This window comes from Manihot esculenta, chromosome 14, assembly GCF_001659605.2.
Source record: "Manihot esculenta cultivar AM560-2 chromosome 14, M.esculenta_v8, whole genome shotgun sequence".
Taxonomy (NCBI): Eukaryota; Viridiplantae; Streptophyta; class Magnoliopsida; order Malpighiales; family Euphorbiaceae; genus Manihot; species Manihot esculenta.
In genome coordinates, this window is record NC_035174.2 from 5,907,559 (window position 1) to 5,927,193 (window position 19,635).

The 19,635-nt window shown below is 43.0% G+C and overlaps 1 long non-coding RNA gene across 1 annotated transcript; it reads right to left on the bottom strand.

Annotated features, from left to right (window-relative positions):
• Positions 1-14,015: 14,015 nt before the first annotated feature.
• Positions 14,016-14,687, bottom strand: LOC122721670. The gene is made up of 2 exons (XR_006348370.1): positions 14,319-14,687; positions 14,016-14,225 (listed from the first exon to the last, which is right to left on the bottom strand). It is a non-coding gene; the product is annotated as an uncharacterized LOC122721670 (long non-coding RNA).
• Positions 14,688-19,635: the final 4,948 nt, after the last annotated feature.

Sequence of the window (19,635 nt, forward strand, 5' to 3'; positions counted from 1 at the left end):
GCATTAGATTTTGTGCATAAAAATTAAGTTTAGTTCTACTCACCTCTGGCCGACGCTGACTGACTCGGCAACAGCTAGCACTACTGGCCTCCTCGGTCTCTCGGGTCCGATCCTACACAGGTGGACTCGAATGAGGTGCCAAACATACTCTAAACAACTCATAAACATACCCCCAAAAACCCCTCTAAACATCACTAAAACATGCATAGGAAACACCCAAGAAACGGCTGGACAGGGCACTTTCGGCGGCACCTTCGGCGGCCGAAAGTCCCTTCCAGAGACGAAACTCGGGTAAGTTCGGCGGCAGGTTCGGCGGCCGAAACCCTAGGACAGAAACGAAAGTCCCTCCTTCGGGGGCACATTCGGCAGCCTAAAGACTGCCTCCCATGCAGGTTCGGCGGCCGAAACTCCTTTCGGCGGCCGAACCTGGTCCCCTCTGGACGACAGGTCCGATTCTGCCAAGCCAAAAACCAAACTCAAAACACCCCCAAATCCTTACATACTCTCTCCCAAACATGCATACTCACTCCCATAAGCATAAAGGAGCATAAACTAACATAAACTCCTCAACACAAACATCACATAACATACATTGGGTATAAAACCCACATAAACCTAAACATGCATATCTACCCATACTCAACCATCAAAAACTTCATAAAACTTCATGAAAACACTAGGGAAGCAAGGATCTACACTTACCTCTTGAAGATCGAGGGTGGTGTGACCCCTAACTCGGAGGTGTGGAGAATCCAAGCTCCAAAAGCTCCAAGCTCCCAAAACTCCTTTTAAGCTTTAAATCTTCAAACACAAGGGTAGAAATCATGAAAAACTTGAGAGATGGGTAGAGAAAACACGAAAACAACCAAAGGAAGGCATAAACTCACCTGAGCTCAAGAATGGGGAGAAAACTCTCCCATTTCCGATCTGAGGGCCCTTTATAGGTGGCCTGGTCACAGACCTTCGGCAGCCTAACGTGCCCCCTAAACTCATGCATGTTCGGCGGCCGAACTTGACTTTCGGCGGCCGAACCTTGGCTCGTTTAAACAAGACTTTCGGAGGCCAAAGGCGCTCCCGAAGCCTTTCCATGTTCGGCGGCCGAACTTACTCATGCATGAAAACATAACATAAGAACATATCATCGTACACACACATCAAGCAAGCAATCAAGCAAGCAAGACCTCTAAACTTTCTCCTAAAAGAGACACGGCATTGCCGGAGTCAAAACTCCCGGTTCTCCTAAGAACACTCCTCAAACTGGGGTGATTCTACAGGACCTCTCCATCTGAATCTCCTTGTTCCAAAACTAACTAACTGATGTGTCCATGATCCACAATAGCCGCTCAACTCAGGTGAGATCCCTTGGGACCTCCACCTCTGGTTCCTCAAGAACCCTACTTGGATCTGACACGAACTTCATAAAGTGGAACGTGGAAATCCGAATGGATTCTCTCCCTTATGAATCGCCCTTCTCAAAGGAGACACCTCAAGCAATACCTCAACCTCCTCCTGAAACTCCTCCTGCTTTCACTGCGCTACTCTGATCTTCTCTATCTTCCTCCTTCTCTACACTTACTCTTCTCTTCTCATCTTTACTAACTGGCTTCTTCTCACTACTAACCCAAAACTAACTCTAACTCTCACAGGTAGTACCCGAATTTCAGATCTATCTTGGAAAAGCAAACAGCTTCTGACAGCTGTCCCAATAGATCATCCATCCTACATGGGAGTACCTGCCCTTGGTAGTGACCTTGTTTAACCGCTTACAGTCGTTACAAAGTCTCAAGGATTCATCCTTCGTTTCCCACAACCATACTGGAGCAATCCAGAGTGAGGTACTAGGTCGGACAAAACCCCTTGTCTACCAAGTCTCGCCTCTACTCTACTGCTACCTCTCTCCATGCAGGCGCCATCCTATAGGGAAGGGTAGAAATGGTTCTGCGTCCAGACACCACTCCTATTCCAAGCTCTAACTCCCTAACAGATGGTAAACCTGACAGCTCGCCTAGGCAGACATCTAAGAACTCTCTAACTACTGCTGGCACTGAGGCTGGTTCCCGACCCAACTACTAACTCTCCAGCAAGAACTAGAACCCTCTGACAACCCCTCCTACGCACCCTATGAGCCTGACAGGCTGACATCAAACTGCTAGGCAACCTACACCGTCCCCTCAAAAGACTACCTCTGACCCATCCTGTCCTCTGAACCTGGCCACCTAGTCTCTACGGACCAAGGTAGCACCACAAGTAGAAACCCAATCCATTCCGAGAGTGACGTCTGAACATTCAAGTTCAAGACCTCAAAAGCGGGTGGATGGATTCTACCCTCAGTTGACACCTGAACTGAACCGGCAGACTGACTCTGCCTCAGATGGATCACACTTGGGTCCACTGACCCTGAGAGAACACTCTAGCCTAGAAGTTATCAACCCAACCCCTCGACGACTCTTTAGAGTAACTAAGGAAAGAGAAACACCAGGGTTCACAAAAGCATGCACATCAGAACATCAAAGTGAGCGTACCTGACACCACCGTGTTCGATGTGTCTGCCTCCTGCTGAGCCTGGACGAAGATCCGAGCCGGAGCTGATGGACCTCCTCTAAGGGAACCTGCTGAAGAAGAGGCTGCCCCTCTCCCTCTGCCTCGACCATTAGCCTGAAACATGGTTTGAGCTGCTGGCTGAGTCGCTCCACCTGAAGCTGCCCGTTGAGACTGAGCCGACCGGAGCGCATTAGGACACTCACGTGCCATGTGCCCCTCCTGTCTGCATCTAAAACACACTGTCGTCCCAGCCAGACAAACTCCCTGGTGTGTCTTACCACACCTCCTGCAACGAGTTGCACCCGAACCAGAGCTCGAACCACCAAAACCCAGACTGGCCTTCAAATTCTGCCAAAACTTCTTCTGCGACTTCCTGAGACCTCTCTTCCATTTCTTACCTCTCGTGGCAGCTGTACTCAGAGTGGAGGGATTAATCCCTCCTGAACCCGAGATCCTGGAATCCTGGGTCTGAGCATCTTCCTGGGACTCTCCCATGCCTTCCTCTGGCACTCTGATTCCCAAACTAATATCCCTTCTCTGAACCTCCATCTCAACTTCCCTCATACTAGCTGACATCCTTCTTGGAGCCATTGCTTCTCTGCTTACATCAAAAGACCGTCCAGGGTCCCTTGATGTTCCCCATCTGCTAACTCCCCACGACTGCGCTCTAGGCAGAGCAGGGGGAAAGGTATCCATACCTTCCCTCTCAGATGGAACTCCAGTCGATTCCACAGATCGACGAGCACCTCGCATTCTGGCTCCTCTGAAGAACAACACACAAGCAATCAATCAATCATTAGCATCATACGGTTCATATGAAAACACATGAACCTGCATCATACATACATAGCATACATAACATGTCATACATCGTAGCAGTTATGCACATGCATGAAATCATGGCATATCACATCATCATAGCAAGACAGGACTCAACATCCTATCCTAGTGGACATGATCTTACTCTGAATCTTTCTTATTGTGCTTGCCCTTCTATGGCCTCTAAACTAACCTCTTTCCGATGTGGGATATCTCTAATCCTTGAGCATCTTTGCTCAACACACCGTACTCTTGAGGCCCTATGCTCTGATACCATTCTGTAACAGCCCGGAAACCGATACCCCGCTGTAACGGCCCGAACCATCACCGGCGCTAGGATCCAGATCGGCTTAAGGCCGCCGGGACCCGTAGCAAGCCAAACATACATACTATTACCTGGTAAAAGTCCCATGCATGATCAAAACTTTAACATAAAAACTTAAACATAAAACCTGTAATCTGAACATACACCAAGCTTGATCCGTATGCTACAACATAATTGTGAACATAAACTTCCCCATGCTAGAGCCCTCATCAAATGCTCTAGCTGGGTCAACAATACATACAACAAGCCTGGTTCTCAACTCAACATAAAAACATTTCATAATCATGCTTCAACAGGGATTAACCAGTCTATAGGGCCAAGCACACTCTAATCCATAAACATAAACTCTACTATCAGTTACATACATTATCTCAAATTACATTACATCAACTTATATTACATGTCCACTTCTAAAACTACTAAACTGATACATAAACATAAACTATTACATAAAACACACGTCTCTTAATCTTTACCCTGCTGACTTCTGAGCTCTGACTTAAACCTGTAACACTGGGGTTAGGGGAGAGGGGTGAGCTAAAAAGCCCAGTGAGTAGAAACAGAGAAAACAGTTCATTAATTATGATTTCATTTTACTAAAAACATTTGCTTTAATTCCTCCATTTTTAGGTATATTATTATTCATTTAACTTCTTCTTTCTTTTTCTTACTCATGCTCTCATGAAATGCGTCATAACACAGAGAAATCACATAATCTTGTCCGTCTCAGGGCTTATGCAAGATGTATTCCCCACGGACCCTGGTTTCTGAGAGTCTGACTTTTGCATGCATCTTTCCTCTCAGAGGATGGACATGACATCAAAAATCCCTCTGTCGGTGCCCGGCTCCCCCATAGGAGCTCACAAAGGCCTGTAACATACATGACATGGTGTCTGGTCCACAGAGAGCTCACATGGACTTTCCTACATGTACTTGTCCGGCTCTCAAAGGACTAAGACAAGACTCGTGACAGATATGGGCTATTGAAGTCGCCTCGGTCCACCCTACCTCAGCATCAACATGAAATAATGCAATGCAACATATTCGTGAACTAGTGCAATCAACCTACTATACATAATCATGATGCATGAACATGCTTTAGGCATTAGATTTTGTGCATAAAAATTAAGTTTAGTTCTACTCACCTCTGGCCGACGCTGACTGACTCGGCAACAGCTAGCACTACTGGCCTCCTCGGTCTCTCGGGTCCGATCCTACACAGGTGGACTCGAAGGAGGTGCCAAACAAACTCTAAACAACGCATAAACATACCCCCAAAAACCCCTCTAAACATCACTAAAACATGCATAGGAAACACCCAAGAAACGGCTGGACAGGGCACTTTCGGCGGCACCTTCGGCGGCCGAAAGTCCCTTCCAGAGACGAAACTCGGGTAAGTTCGGCGGCAGGTTCGGCGGCCGAAACCCTAGGACAGAAACGAAAGTCCCTCCTTCGGGGGCACATTCGGCAGCCTAAAGACTGCCTCCCATGCAGGTTCGGCGGCCGAAACTCCTTTCGGCGGCCGAACCTGGTCCCCTCTGGACGACAGGTCCGATTCTGCCAAGCCAAAAACCAAACTCAAAACACCCCCAAATCCTTACATACTCTCTCCCAAACATGCATACTCACTCCCATAAGCATAAAGGAGCATAAACTAACATAAACTCCTCAACACAAACATCACATAACATACATTGGGTATAAAACCCACATAAACCTAAACATGCATATCTACCCATACTCAACCATCAAAAACTTCATAAAACTTCATGAAAACACTAGGGAAGCAAGGATCTACACTTACCTCTTGAAGATCGAGGGTGGTGTGACCCCTAACTCGGAGGTGTGGAGAATCCAAGCTCCAAAAGCTCCAAGCTCCCAAAACTCCTTTTAAGCTTTAAATCTTCAAACACAAGGGTAGAAATCATGAAAAACTTGAGAGATGGGTAGAGAAAACACGAAAACAACCAAAGGAAGGCATAAACTCACCTGAGCTCAAGAATGGGGAGAAAACTCTCCCATTTCCGATCTGAGGGCCCTTTATAGGTGGCCTGGTCACAGACCTTCGGCAGCCTAACGTGCCCCCTAAACTCATGCATGTTCGGCGGCCGAACTTGACTTTCGGCGGCCGAACCTTGGCTCGTTTAAACAAGACTTTCGGAGGCCAAAGGCGCTCCCGAAGCCTTTCCATGTTCGGCGGCCGAACTTCACTTTCGGCGGCCGAACCTGGCACTTGCCTCCTTGGTCTTTTTCCTTTCAAAACTAAATTCATTTTCATTTAAAACCATGAAATCAGTAAAGACATTTGAGAAAACACATTTTACCCCTTCTAGAGAGATCCAACACCCTAGATTCCGCCGGAAGGCAGGAATTCCGATGCCGGATTCTAGCCGGGTATTACAGAGTCAGTCTGCCAGTACAGCCCAGTTTTCATAGAGGGAAGATGCCTATCCGCCGACCTAGTGGTTCTAGACTTGACAGATTTTGACGTCATTCTAGGGATGGATTGGCTATCTACCCATGGTGCTACCTTGGATTGCAGAGACAAGGTAGTTAAGTTCAGATGTCAGGATGGGTCAGAGGTTGTCTTTAGAGGAGACAGGGGGAGTACACCTAGAGGTTTGATATCAGCCCTACAGGCTCGTAGGCTGCTCAGGAGGGGTTGTCAGGGTTATCTAGCTCATGTGAGAGAGCTAGACAGAGATGTCAGAGAGCCCGCCTCGGTGCCTGTGGTTAGAGAGTTCTTAGATGTTTTCCCAGACGAGCTGCCAGGTTTACCGCCTCCTAGGGAGATAGAGTTCGAAATAGAATTGATGCCAGGAACCAGACCGATCTCTATCCCTCCCTACAGGATGGCGCCAGCAGAACTGAAAGAGCTTAAAGAACAGTTGCAAGAGCTGGTAGACAAGGGTTTCATCCGACCGAGTGCCTCACCTTGGGGTGCTCCAGTGTTGTTCGTGAAAAAGAAGGATGGATCCCTTAGACTTTGTATCGACTATAGACAGTTGAACAAGGTTACTACCAAGAACAAGTACCCGTTGCCTAGGATCGATGATCTATTCGACCAGCTAGCAGGAGCAGGTTGTTTCTCCAAAATAGATCTGAGATCTGGGTATCATCAGCTGAGGATCAGAGATGAAGATGTGCCAAAGACAGCATTCAGGACCAGATACGGGCATTTTGAGTTCCTAGTGATGCCGTTCGGGTTAACAAACGCCCCTGCAGCATTCATGGATCTCATGAACAGAGTATTTAGCCAATACCTGGATCACTTCGTTATTGTCTTCATAGATGATATCTTAGTGTATTCCAGGAATGCAGAAGAGCATGCCCATCATCTGCGGTTGGTCTTGCAGACTTTGAGGGAACATGGCTTGTATGCCAAGTTCTCTAAATGTGAGTTCTGGCTAAGGAGCATTTCGTTCTTGGGGCATGTAGTGTCAGAGAATGGGATAGAGGTAGACCCCAAGAAGACAGAAACTGTGGCTAACTGGCCTAGACCCACTTCAGTGACAGAGATTAGAAGTTTCTTGGGTTTGGCAGGTTACTACAGGAGGTTCGTTCAGGACTTCTCAAAGATAGCAGCTCCTCTGACCAGACTAACCAGGAAGAATCAGAAATTTCTGTGGACCGACCAGTGCGAAGAGAGTTTTGAAGAGCTTAAGAAGAGGTTGACTTCAGCACCAGTGTTAGCACTGCCATCTAGTGGAGAGGACTTTACAGTCTTTTGTGATGCGTCCCGTGTGGGACTGGGTTGTGTACTGATGCAGAATGAGAGGATGATTGCTTATGCTTCTAGGCAGCTGAAGAAGCATGAGTTGAATTACCCCACACACGACCTGGAGATGGCAGCAGTAATCTTTGCACTCAAGATGTGGAGGCACTACCTCTATGGGGTAAAATGTGAGATCTTTACAGATCATAAGAGCCTGCAGTACATCCTGAGTCAAAGAGATTTGAATTTGAGACAGAGAAGATGGGTAGAACTGCTAAGTGACTATGATTGCAAGATCCAGTATCATCCGGGTAAGGCTAATGTTGTAGCTGATGCCTTAAGCCGGAAATCACTCGGCAGTCTATCCCACATCACAGCAGAACGAAGACCAGTAGTAAAGGAGTTCTACAAGCTCATCGAAGAAGGGCTTCAGTTAGAGTTGTCGGGTACAGGTGCCTTGTTGGCTCAGATGAAAGTGACACCCGTGTTCCTTGAGCAAGTCGCTCAAAAACAGCATGAGGACCCCGAGTTAGCGAAGATTGCCAGGACCGTGCAGTCAGGCAAGAATGATGAGTTCAGATTTGACAACAAGGGGATCCTCCGCTATGGGAGTCGATTATGTGTACCAGATGACATAGGGCTAAAAGGAGACATTATGAGAGAGGCTCATAATGCAAGATACAGCATTCACCCCGGAGCCACCAAGATGTATCAAGATTTGAAGAAAGTTTATTGGTGGCTAGCGATGAAGAAAGAAGTGGCACAGTTCGTGTCAGCCTGCGAAGTGTGTCAGAGGGTGAAGCTGGAACATCAGAAGCCAGCTGGAATGCTTAACCCGCTACCGATTCCAGAATGGAAATGGGAAAACATAGCTATGGACTTCGTAGTAGGGTTACCGGCGACGTCCAACAGAGTGGACTCCATATGGGTGATTGTGGACAGACTCACCAAATCTGCTCACTTCATTCTTGTCAGGAGTGGCTACTCTGTGGACAAGTTGGCGCAGGTGTATGTGGATGAGATTGTCAGGCTGCATGGGGTTCCTGTTTCTATAGTGTCAGATAGAGGGCCCCAGTTCACTTCCAGGTTTTGGCGGAGTCTGCAGAGTGCTATGGGTACCAGGTTAGACTTCAGTACTGCCTTCCATCCCCAGACTGATGGGCAGTCAGAGAGGACCATCCAGACAATAGAAGATATGCTCAGAATGTGTGTGCTAGATTTTGGCGGTTCTTGGAGGCAACATCTACCCTTAGTAGAGTTCGCCTACAATAACAGCTATCATGCTAGCATCGGGATGGCTCCATATGAAGCTTTGTACGGAAGGAAGTGCAGGTCACCTGTTTGTTGGGAAGAAGTTGGAGAAAAGGCCTTGGCAGAGCCTGAGCTAGTAGAGATCACCAGCAGAGTGGTACCATTAATCAGAGAAAGAATCAAGACTGCTGCAAGCAGATAGAAGAGTTATGCAGACATCCGCAGAAGACTAGTAGAGTTTCAGGAGGGGGATCTGGTATTGCTTAAGGTGTCTCCAATGAAAGGAGTGGTTAGGTTCGGGAAGAAAGGTAAGCTAGCCCCACGATACATCGGACCCTTTGAAATCTTGCAAAAGATTGGGAATGTGTCGTACAAGCTGGACTTACCTGCTTCAATGACAAGAATCCATCCGGTTTTCCATGTTTCCATGTTGAGGAAGTTTGTGTCAGATCCGAGCAAGGTTCTTAGTGAGCCTGATGTGGAGATCCAAGAGGATCTCACCTATGTTGAGCAGCCAGTGCGGATCATAGACACCCAGATCAGAAAGCTAAGAAACAAGGAAATCCCGGTGGTGAAAGTCCTTTGGAACCACCACAATATAGAAGAATGTACATGGGAGACACGGGAGTCCATGCTCCAACAGTATCCCCATCTCTTTTAGAGGTTAGTATCTATGTGTTCTATGTATGTTATGTTTTATGTTATGCATGTACTAGTTGAGGAACATTCGGGGACGAATGTTCTTAAGGGGGGGAGAATGTAATACCCGGCTAGACTCCGGTATCGGAATTCCTACCGTCCGGTGGAATTTCGGATGTCGGGAACTTCTAGAAGGGTAAAGACATGTTTTATAAAATGTTTTCATGATTTTAATGGTTTTAAAGTATGAAACTAAATGAGTTTTGCATGAAAATAGCATTGGAGGAAAACCCAGGTTCGGCCGCCGAAAGTCAAGTTCGGCCGCCGAACATGCATGCGTTTTGGAGGCACGTTAGGCCCCCGAAAGCATGAGTTAGGGAAGTTCAGGTTCGGCCGCCGAAAGTCAAGTTCGGCCGCCGAACATTTGCATGGATGCGGAGGCACATTTGGCCCCCGAACGTGGCCTGGCCAGCCACCTATAAAAGAGTCCCTTAGCCGAAAATGGGCGAGCTTTTTCTCCCCATTTCGGCCAAGGTGAGCATTCCGCCATCCTTCCCCAATCTTGAGTTTTTCCTTCCTTTTTCCATGATCTTTACAAGTTTATAACTTTGGTTTTGAAGATCTTTGAGCTTAGAACGAGTTTTGGAGCTTGGAGACCAAAAGTTGAAACTTCTCCCATCTCTAAGTTTAGATCTCCTCAACCCTCGATCTTCAAGAGGTAAGAGCCGATCTTAAGCTCCTCATGTGTTTTAAGTAAGTTTTAAGTGATTTTATGGGGTAGAATGGCATGTATAGGGTTGTATGAGTTTTTAAGCAAATGTTAGGTTTTAAGTGATTTATGAACAATGTATGATGTTTGAGTATGCTTGAAGTGTTGTAGTTGGGGTATTTGATGTTTTGAGGCCCCTAGGAACTTGTATGCATGATTTGGGTGAAGTATATGCATGATGTGAGAGTTGGGAGGCAAATGTGCATTGAGGAGCCAAAGTTTCTGCCCTTTGGCAGAAACCAGGTTCGGCAGCCGAAGGCACTTTCGGCCGTCGAACATGGCTTGAGAGGCAGCTTTAGGCTGCCGAAGCTTGCCCCCGAAAGTTGGAGTTTCGGCTCTGTCCGAGACTTTCGGCCGCCGAAGGTGCCGCCGAACATGCATGAGTTTCGTCTCTGTCTGGGAGTTTCGGCCGCCGAAGGTGCCGCCGAACCTGCCTGACTTTCGTCTCTGGAGGGACTTTCGGCCGCCGAAGGCGCCGCCGAAAGTGCCCTGTCCAGCCTTTTCTTGCATGCTTCCTAGGAGTGTTTTGAGGTGTTTTTAGGAGGTTTTTGGGGGTATGTTTAGAGTTATGTTCTTGTTGTTTGGTGCCTCATTTGAGTCCACCTGTGTAGGTTCGGACCCGAGGAACCGAGACCCCCGGTTGTGAGATAGTCGTTCCGAGTTCGTTGTTACAGCTTCAGTCACCAGGTGAGTGGAACAACTCCTTAAGTTTTAAAGTAAATGAATAAATGAATGAATCATAAAGCATTGCCCATGCATCATTATGCCATGCAATATTTCAGGATGTTTGCATTAGACTTCACGAATATGTTGCATTGCATAAATTGATGTTGATGTGGATGGTTGTTGGGTGATCCATAGTCCTCTGAAGTTATGTTATGATGATATGTTATGGAAGACCAGCGAGGCCCATTCTACGCCCCTGGCACTATGTAAGAGAAAGACCAGCGAGGCCCATTCTACGCCCCTGGCACTTTGGAATGTTATGCTATGTAAGAGAAAGACCAGTGAGGCCCATTCTACGCCCCTGGCATTTGGTGATGTTGAGGACTAATGGTGACAATACCATCCTTTATGTGATTAGCTGTGATGTGTTGCATTCCATGAAAGCATGAATAAGAAAAAAAAAGTTATATAATAATGTACCTAAAAATGGAGGAATCATAATAATAATAAAATGAATAATAATATACCTAAAAAGGGTGGAATTAAAGCAAATATTTTTAGTTTCCGCTCATTGGGCTTTATAGCTCACCCCCTCTCCCCTAACCCCAGTCTTGCAGGTGCAGAGTAGCTAGAGGAGTCAACAGAGTAAGAGAAGTTTATGTAATAGCTTAGCTGTGGACATGGTTTGTAGCAATGTAAAAGTATGAGATGTAATGTAATGTAAGATTGATAATGTGCTTGACTAGAGTCTATTGTATTCCCTATACACATGGTCTTGTATGAGATATAATGTTTTTATGATGCCTATGTAATCCAAGCCTATGTTATGTTATGTTACCCCATTGGAGTATTTGATGAGGACTCCAATGAGGGGTTTATGTTATGTTTGTGCATGCACAGGCTAGGCTTGGCAAAGAAATGTTTGAATGAAAGAAAAGTTTTAAATTTTTATGTATGTTGTTGACCATGTATGGGATTAAACAGGTTCACAGGATGTATGTTTGGCTTGCTACGGGTTCTGGCGGCCTTAAGCCGACCTGAATCCTAGCGCCGGTAGCGGTCCGGTTTCCGGGTCGTTACACTAGTATATGCACAAAGGGGTCCAAAACTACCTAAAACCCCAACAAACAACACATATAACATATATAAACATGCTTGCACCCATAAACCATCAAAAACACACTTTTAAACCTAATCATGCAACTCTACCCAAAAACTCCATAAAACCTCTATAAATCATCAAAAGAAGTTCAGGATCTTCACTTACCTCTTGAAATCAAGAAGATGAACGATCTGAACGAAGAGATATGGAGCAACTCTCCTTCAAACTCTCCAAACCTCAAAACTTCTCTTTTTAGCTTAAAACCTTCAAAACAACATGAAAACCAATCAAACCTTTGCAAGATTTGATAAAACCATGAAAAATACCCATGGAGGACATGATCTTACCTTTGGAAGTGAAAAGACAAGCTATACTTATCCATTTCACCGACTGGAGGCGTTTTATAGGTGGCTGACCGACTCAGCTTCGGCAGCCTAACCGCATGCAAAACCATGTAACGTTCGGCGGTCGAACTTGGAGTTTCAGAAGCCGAATCTAAAGCACTTTCGGCGGCCGAACATTACCTTCGGCGGCCGAACCTGCATTTTACCTGCTGGGTCTTTTCTCTTCAAAACTCTCAATCCTATCTCATTTTAAACCTTTAAAAACTTAAAAACATTTAAGAAAACCTTTCTCTTACCCTTCTAGAAACCTCTGACATCCTCGAATTCCATCGGACGGTAGGAATTCTGATGCCTGATCTAGCCGGGTATTACATGCCTCCACTTACTTCTATCCACTCCAAAATATCTTGGTTGTTGCTTCAAAAAGTCTCCAGAAAATGATCCATCTAGAACCTTCGAGGAGAATCAGGAAACTCTAGGGTTTAGCACGCCTCACTCCGCATGCTCCAATTTGATTCTGCCTAGCAAGGTCTGCACTTCCGAGCTACACAATCAGCCTTGGGCATCTAGGCTCCTCTAGCCCTGCGAGCCTTCCCAACATTCGGGCTACTCTAGTCCTGCGAGTCTTCCAAGCTTCTGAGCTCTCTTGACTTTGGCGAGTCTTTGAGCCTCCAAGCTGTCCTTCCTACCTTTCCAACTTTCAAGCTTCTAGGCATCTTGAGCTTTCGTGTACTCCGAACTTTTGGACAACTCTGCTCCCTTATGATCATCTAGACTCCACCAGCCTTGCGAGTATCTTGGGCACACCAACCCTTTTTGAGCTCCTAGATATTCTTGGCCCCTCCAAACTCCAGACACTTCTCTGCACTCTTACCCACTCCAAGCTCTTGGACTTGTCTCAGCTTCACATCCAACTTGATGCTAACCACCTCAGCAGCTCATCCCACCATTAGCTCCTTCCACCTACAGATCTGCCTATTACACAGCTCGTCTCGCCTATCTTAACAGGTCTTACGCCTACAGCTCTTCAACAAGTTCTCGCCTACTTACTTCAGTCAGCTCGTCCGCCAAATTCCAAATTTTGGCTCGCTTATAAAATTGGCCAAACTTCTTAGTTCTTGCCCATTCTCAACCAAACACTTCGGCTTCCCTCCAATCTGCGGTAGCTCAAAATTAGAGGCGTCACACATGTCTTTGACTACTATTGCATCAGCTTCTATAGCCTGAGCTGCACTCTTTTTTTTTTTTAAATGATGCAGCTGCCCATTTATAAGGTCAGGATATACTATTAACCATACTTTTCACACAAAAAATTTGGTCGCTGCCCATATTATTTAATGTTACAAGTTGCGGTTCCCATATTTTCAGTCAATTTAATTACAGGTATATCTTCTATCATATTTAAATATTAATTTTTTAATAATATAATATAATTTTTTAAAATATTATCTTTACTTTAATTAGAAATCATATAATAAATGGTTAATATTACTGGTAATTAAAATAGTTATTTATTATAAAAATAATCTAATAAAATCTTTATTTATAGCTTGTTTGGTTTAGGAAAAATGAGGGAGAAATCAAAATAACCATGAAAAATAACAAAGAAAAAGATATTCTCCTTTTAGATACAAAAGAGTAAAATAGCAAGGGAAAAAGAAAGATACCAAAGGTAAATTTATAAATTTATAAACTATTTTTCTTTCCTCTATGTCCAAATAAAGATAATAATTTTATTTTTTTCTTTTCATTCACTTATATTGTCTAGGAGAAAATAACAAAAGGAATTTTTTTTTATTTTCCATTTCCATTTTATTTCCTCCTGTAATTGCTTTTCTTTTTTGTCCAACAAGAAATTTCTCAAACTAAGTATAATTAGAGCATAATTTAGGTTTTATTCTTTGAAAGACGAAAGCCCTGCGATCTACCAGTCCCGGATTCACTCGCTGAAATGAAAGGACGAAGCGAAAGAAAATCTATGCTTGATTTCCCATCTGATTCCATTTGGATTCCGACCACAAGGCGAATCGAGCCTTTCTTCGAACGAGGCCTGTCTGTCCATGCAACAAAATCAGAAATCAAGATGAAAAAAAGCATAAAATATCAAACCCCTTCACACACACACACAGACGGATTAGAGCTCTCACTTCAAAGCAAATCCCAAGCAGATTGTGCTCTCCTTCCTCCTTCCGTTTCTTTCTCCTTTAATTACCTGGCAAAGTGGATGTTTCTGATTCATTTGATTTTTGTTTAAAAGATCCGATCTGAAAGCACGCAAAGGGAGAAGATCAACAGACAAAGAGAGATACGTGGGTCCACCAATCCATTATAGTATCACATCTAAGATTTTGTGACCGTACCTAACAAATATTTATATTTATAGGGAGTTGACACAAAGGCACAACAACCACTTGCGCGGCAGCCCAAGCGGCGGCTTTCTAATTTTAACGCCGCCGATCCTGACATAGCTCCTTCTCAACTACTGGCCACCAGGTCAGCTCCATATCCAAATATGAAATATTTGACGCGATGGAGGAGTTGACTTGTAGTCAAAGGGACTTCCTTTTCTGTAAGTTTGGGTCAGACCAAAGCCTGCCCCTTCTTGGAAACTTGGCCACCGTCCCAGTCGTCTCTTTACGTGTTGAGTTCGTTTTCACTCTGGCGAGTTTTTATTTTGGAAATTTATTATTAAAAATATATAACCTGCATCGATATTGAAGACCGCTAGGCTTTTTTTGTAACGATCCGAAAATCGGACCGCTACCGGCGCTAGGATCCGAATCGGCTTAAGGCCGCCAAAATCCGTAGCAAGCCTGACTTGCAACCTGAAAACCTGTTTCTTTCATACATTCAACAACCTGAACATGCATTGCACAAAACCATAATCATAATCACGATCTCTCTGTGGGATCTCATCAATGCCCCAATGAGCAATACATCATAAGATGAGTTGGCTTTCATGACAAAATAAAACATTTTTGATCATGTAATAAAAGGGATACCTTACACATAGGTCAAGCACAACCTCTAATCCTCAATATCATTACATTACATAACTATTCATAACTTTACAATTTATCATGTCCACATTCTATCTATTACATATAAATGACTTCAATACTCTTGCTGACCTCCTGGTCTACCCTGTACCTGCAAACCTGGGGAATTTGGGAGAGGGGTGAGCTACTAGAGCCCAGTGAGCAGAATAATAAAAACATTTAAATCATATGGATCATAGAATGCATCACATCACAGCTAATCACATCAAGGATGAACTTGTCACCAATAGCCCTCTACATAGTCCAACTGTGCCAGAACGTAGAATGGGTCCTGGTCTTTCCCTTACATAGTGCCAGCGAACGTAGAATGGGTCCCACTGGTCTTACATTTTGTACCGTACATATCACATCGTCATATCATAGATCGAGGGCTATGGATCATCCAACATTCATCCACATCAACATAAAAATATGCAATGCAACATATTCGTGAATTATAATGCAAGCAACCTAATTCATCACATGGCATTCGTGATACGTGAAACATGCTGAAAAGTTCATTCTTTGCTTTAAAACATAATAAGTTATTCCACTCATCTCTGGATAGCTCTGACCAGACACTGGGGCAACAGACTCACTGCTGGGGTCCTCGGTTCCTCGGGTCCGAACCTACACAGGTGGACTCAAATGAGGGACCAAACAAACATGAACATAACTCTAAACTACTCCCCAAAAACCCCCTAAAACATCATGGAATAATCATAGAAAAACATGCAAGAAATGGCTGAACAGGGCACTTTCGGCGGCAGGTTCGGCGGCCGAAAGTCCCTCCAGAGCCGAAAGTCAGGCAGGTTCGGCGGCACCTTCGGCGGCCGAAACTCCCAGACAGAGGCGAAACTCATGCATGTTCGGCGGCACCTTCGGCGGCCGAAACTCCCAGACAGAGGCAAAACTCATGCATGTTTGGCGGCACCTTCGGCGGCCGAAAGTCCCAGACAGAGACGAAAGTCTCCTTTCGGGGGCAAACTTCGGCAGCCGAAGGCTGCTTCCACAAGCATGTTCGGGGCCGAAAGTTCCTTCGGCTGCCGAACCTGGTTTCGCCCAGAATGGCAGAAACTCAGCTCCCCTATGCATTTATGCCTCCAATCTCATCCAAACATGCATAAACCTATTCTACAACACTCATACACAAGCATACAAGTTCCTAGGGGCATCAACTAACTAAAACCCCATCTATAACACATCCAACATACATTTGCAAGCCACATTGTTCAAAATCACCTCAAAAACCCATAAGCTCAACACAAGCTACACATGCATTTTCTACCCCATGAACTTGCATAAAACTTGCTTAAAACATAAAGTAAGCTAGAGATCGACTCTTACCTCTTGAAGATCGAGGGTAGAGGCGATCTAACTTGGAGTTGGAAGATATTTGAGTTCTTGAACCTCAAAGCTCCAAAACTTGCTCAAAACTTGGAAATCTTCAAAACAAGATGAAAACTAGTGAAAAACTCGAAAGATCTGAAGGAAAAGACTCAAGATCGGTGAGGGGTGGCGGAGAACTCACCTTGGCCGGAAATGGGGAAAAAGCTCGCCCGTTTTCGGCTAAGGGACCCTTTTATAGTGGCTGGCCAGGCCACGTTCGGGGGCCGAACGTGCCTCCGCATGCATGCCATGTTTGGCGGCCGAACTTGAGGTTCGGCGGCCGAACCTGGACTTTCCTCACTTATGCTTTCGGGGGCCTAAAGGCGCTCCCGAAGGCATGCATGTTCGGCGGCCGAACTTGAGGTTCGGCGGCCGAACCTGAGTTTTCCTCCAAGGTTGTTTTAATGCAAAAACTCATTTCCATTTTACTTAAAACCATGAAATACCTTAAAACATTTTATGAAAACATGATTCTACCCTACTAGAGGCTTCCGACATCCGAGATTCCACCGGACGGTAGGAATTCCGATACCGGAGTCTAGCCGGGTATTACATTTTTCATCCCTGTCTAATCGACAATAGCAGCCCACGACTCGGAAGCTTCTAAGTCCTCGAATAAGCCGGACCCAATCCGTTCCTCCTCCAAGCTGAATCTCTATTTAAGTCATTTGATCAGATCGGTCCAGTCCAATTTAGCCTTAAAGCCAGACCTTTCTGAATTTCAATCCTTTTTCTTCAAATCCGGGCACAGAAAGAAATGATTGCGATACTAGTCATTTCGTAGCCCTGTCCACTCACGTGCCGAAAGGAATTAAATGCTAACCTAACACAGGAATGGTCCTGAGGTCACCTATACGTACGAACCTGCAATAAGAGGTAGGTGGTCCTATAACGGGATGGCCATCCCCCGTGGGAAGAGAAAAGAGTATAAAAGGGAGAAAATACCCTCCTCTTGGGCCAAGTTTTTTCTAAATTCAAAAATTCATTATAAAACTCTATTTTCTGAATATCAGATTATCAAATATGAAAAATAATGCATCGTCTACTATTATAATTTTATATATTTTATTTTTTTACATGTATTACAAAATTATATTCATTTTAATTAGAAGATAATTTTTTAATTATATTTATATATAATATAAAACTAATAATATTATATTAAATACTATTAAAATAATAATATTATCATTAATAATATATGAATAATATAGTTTTTTATCTCTACTTTTATTATAATTTAGAAAAATTATTTTTCTCTTTATTGATGTGTAAAAATTTAGAAAATCGGGGGAATACAATAATGTTTATTTTTTAAAAGGAGAATATAAAATTTATTTTTAATTTTAATGCGTCGTGTACTTTATTATTAAATATATTGTGTAATAATATTTTGTATATAAAAAATATTAGATGAATAGTTGAGTACCTATCTTTAATACTTCAGGTTAATAATTCAGATTCTAGTAATCATTTCTTTTAAAAGTTATTTGGATATATATATTTTTTTAAAAAAAGCATATATTTGGATGACGAACACGTGATTTTGTTGGAAAAAAAAAAAAAGCAATAATAATAGTAATAAAAGATTACAAAGATGATGTAGAGTTCTTTACTTTTGCCTTTTGTGTTTAAATCAAATATTGAAAAATTATTTATTCAATTTTAGTAAAATTAATAATTACAACTTAACTCATTTTTAATTAGTTATTAATTAAAGTATTGTTTTATTTTACTTGTTATCAAACCAACTTCACCTACAAAACTTAACAAGTTTAAATCCTAAAATCTCTTATTCAATTAATCTCATATACTTTCGTAATTAATAAAAAAATATTTATTTATTTAACTTTATTTTAAGTAAAATAAAAATTTCAGTATTATAATAATATCTTGATTTTATGTTATTTAATGTTTTGAGATTTAAAATTACAGTATGAGTGTAAGATAAAAACGTTTCTCCTCTTTTATTCCTTTCCTTTTATTTGTTAATGACGTCTAACGGTTTCTCTGTTATAGCGTCATCTCATATATACTAACGTGTCAAAGTTTCTCTCTACGCCAGACAACCATTTAATTCTTTCCGATGCGCATGCAGATAGAACTGTAAAGTGACTGGATCTACTGTCATTGCTCACGTCACATCACTGAATTGAACTTTTTTCCGCCGAATATGGGCTTGCAACCGACCCAGTCCGCCTAGTGTGTCTGAACCAAAACTTGATACATTGGACCGATCAATGAGTCGAAGGCTTGGGTCTCATTCAGAATAGATGAGATCCCGTGATTATCATTATCTATTATTATATTATGAAATTTTGTAGATTCTTGTTAAGTTATAATTTGAATAAGAAGTATTTTTTATGCATAAAATAGAATATAAAATAAAAGTAGAAAATAATATAATTTTTTTAAATTTAAATGGTAAATAAAATAAAATAAAATCTAAGTGTGGTAAAGCTCAATCAAGCAAGTGTAATCGAATCTTATAATAATATGAGGAATAGCAAAAAGGCAATCTCAAATACCAAAACTGATCTACATAAATCAAATCCAACAATCCCAATTTTTAAACTTTAATAGCTTTTGTAAAGCATATTCACATGCCAAATAAAAAACCATGATAGAAGACTTCAAGTTTGCATGTGCTCAAGTGCTATATGACCAAAGAATCAAGGCAAATTGAAAAATATTTTAAATAAATTTATATGAAATTTTAAAATGATAATAAAAATTATTTTATTAATATAATAAAATTTTAAAAATTAAATTATTGATTAGAAAAAATTACTTTTTAGTCCCTGAGGTTTAACGTAATTAACATTTCTGTCCCTCTATTTTGGCGACCCAACACTTAAGTCCCTCACTTTATTTTCTGTCCAAATTCGTAGTCCTTCTGTCTAAAATAGCCGTTTGGGACACGTGAATTGACAAAATTAATCCTCACTAAACCCAAACCCAAATGCCTCTCCTTCTTCTTCTCCTTTTTCTTCTTCTCCTTATTCTTCTTACCCCTTTCTGCAACTTCTTCTTCTTC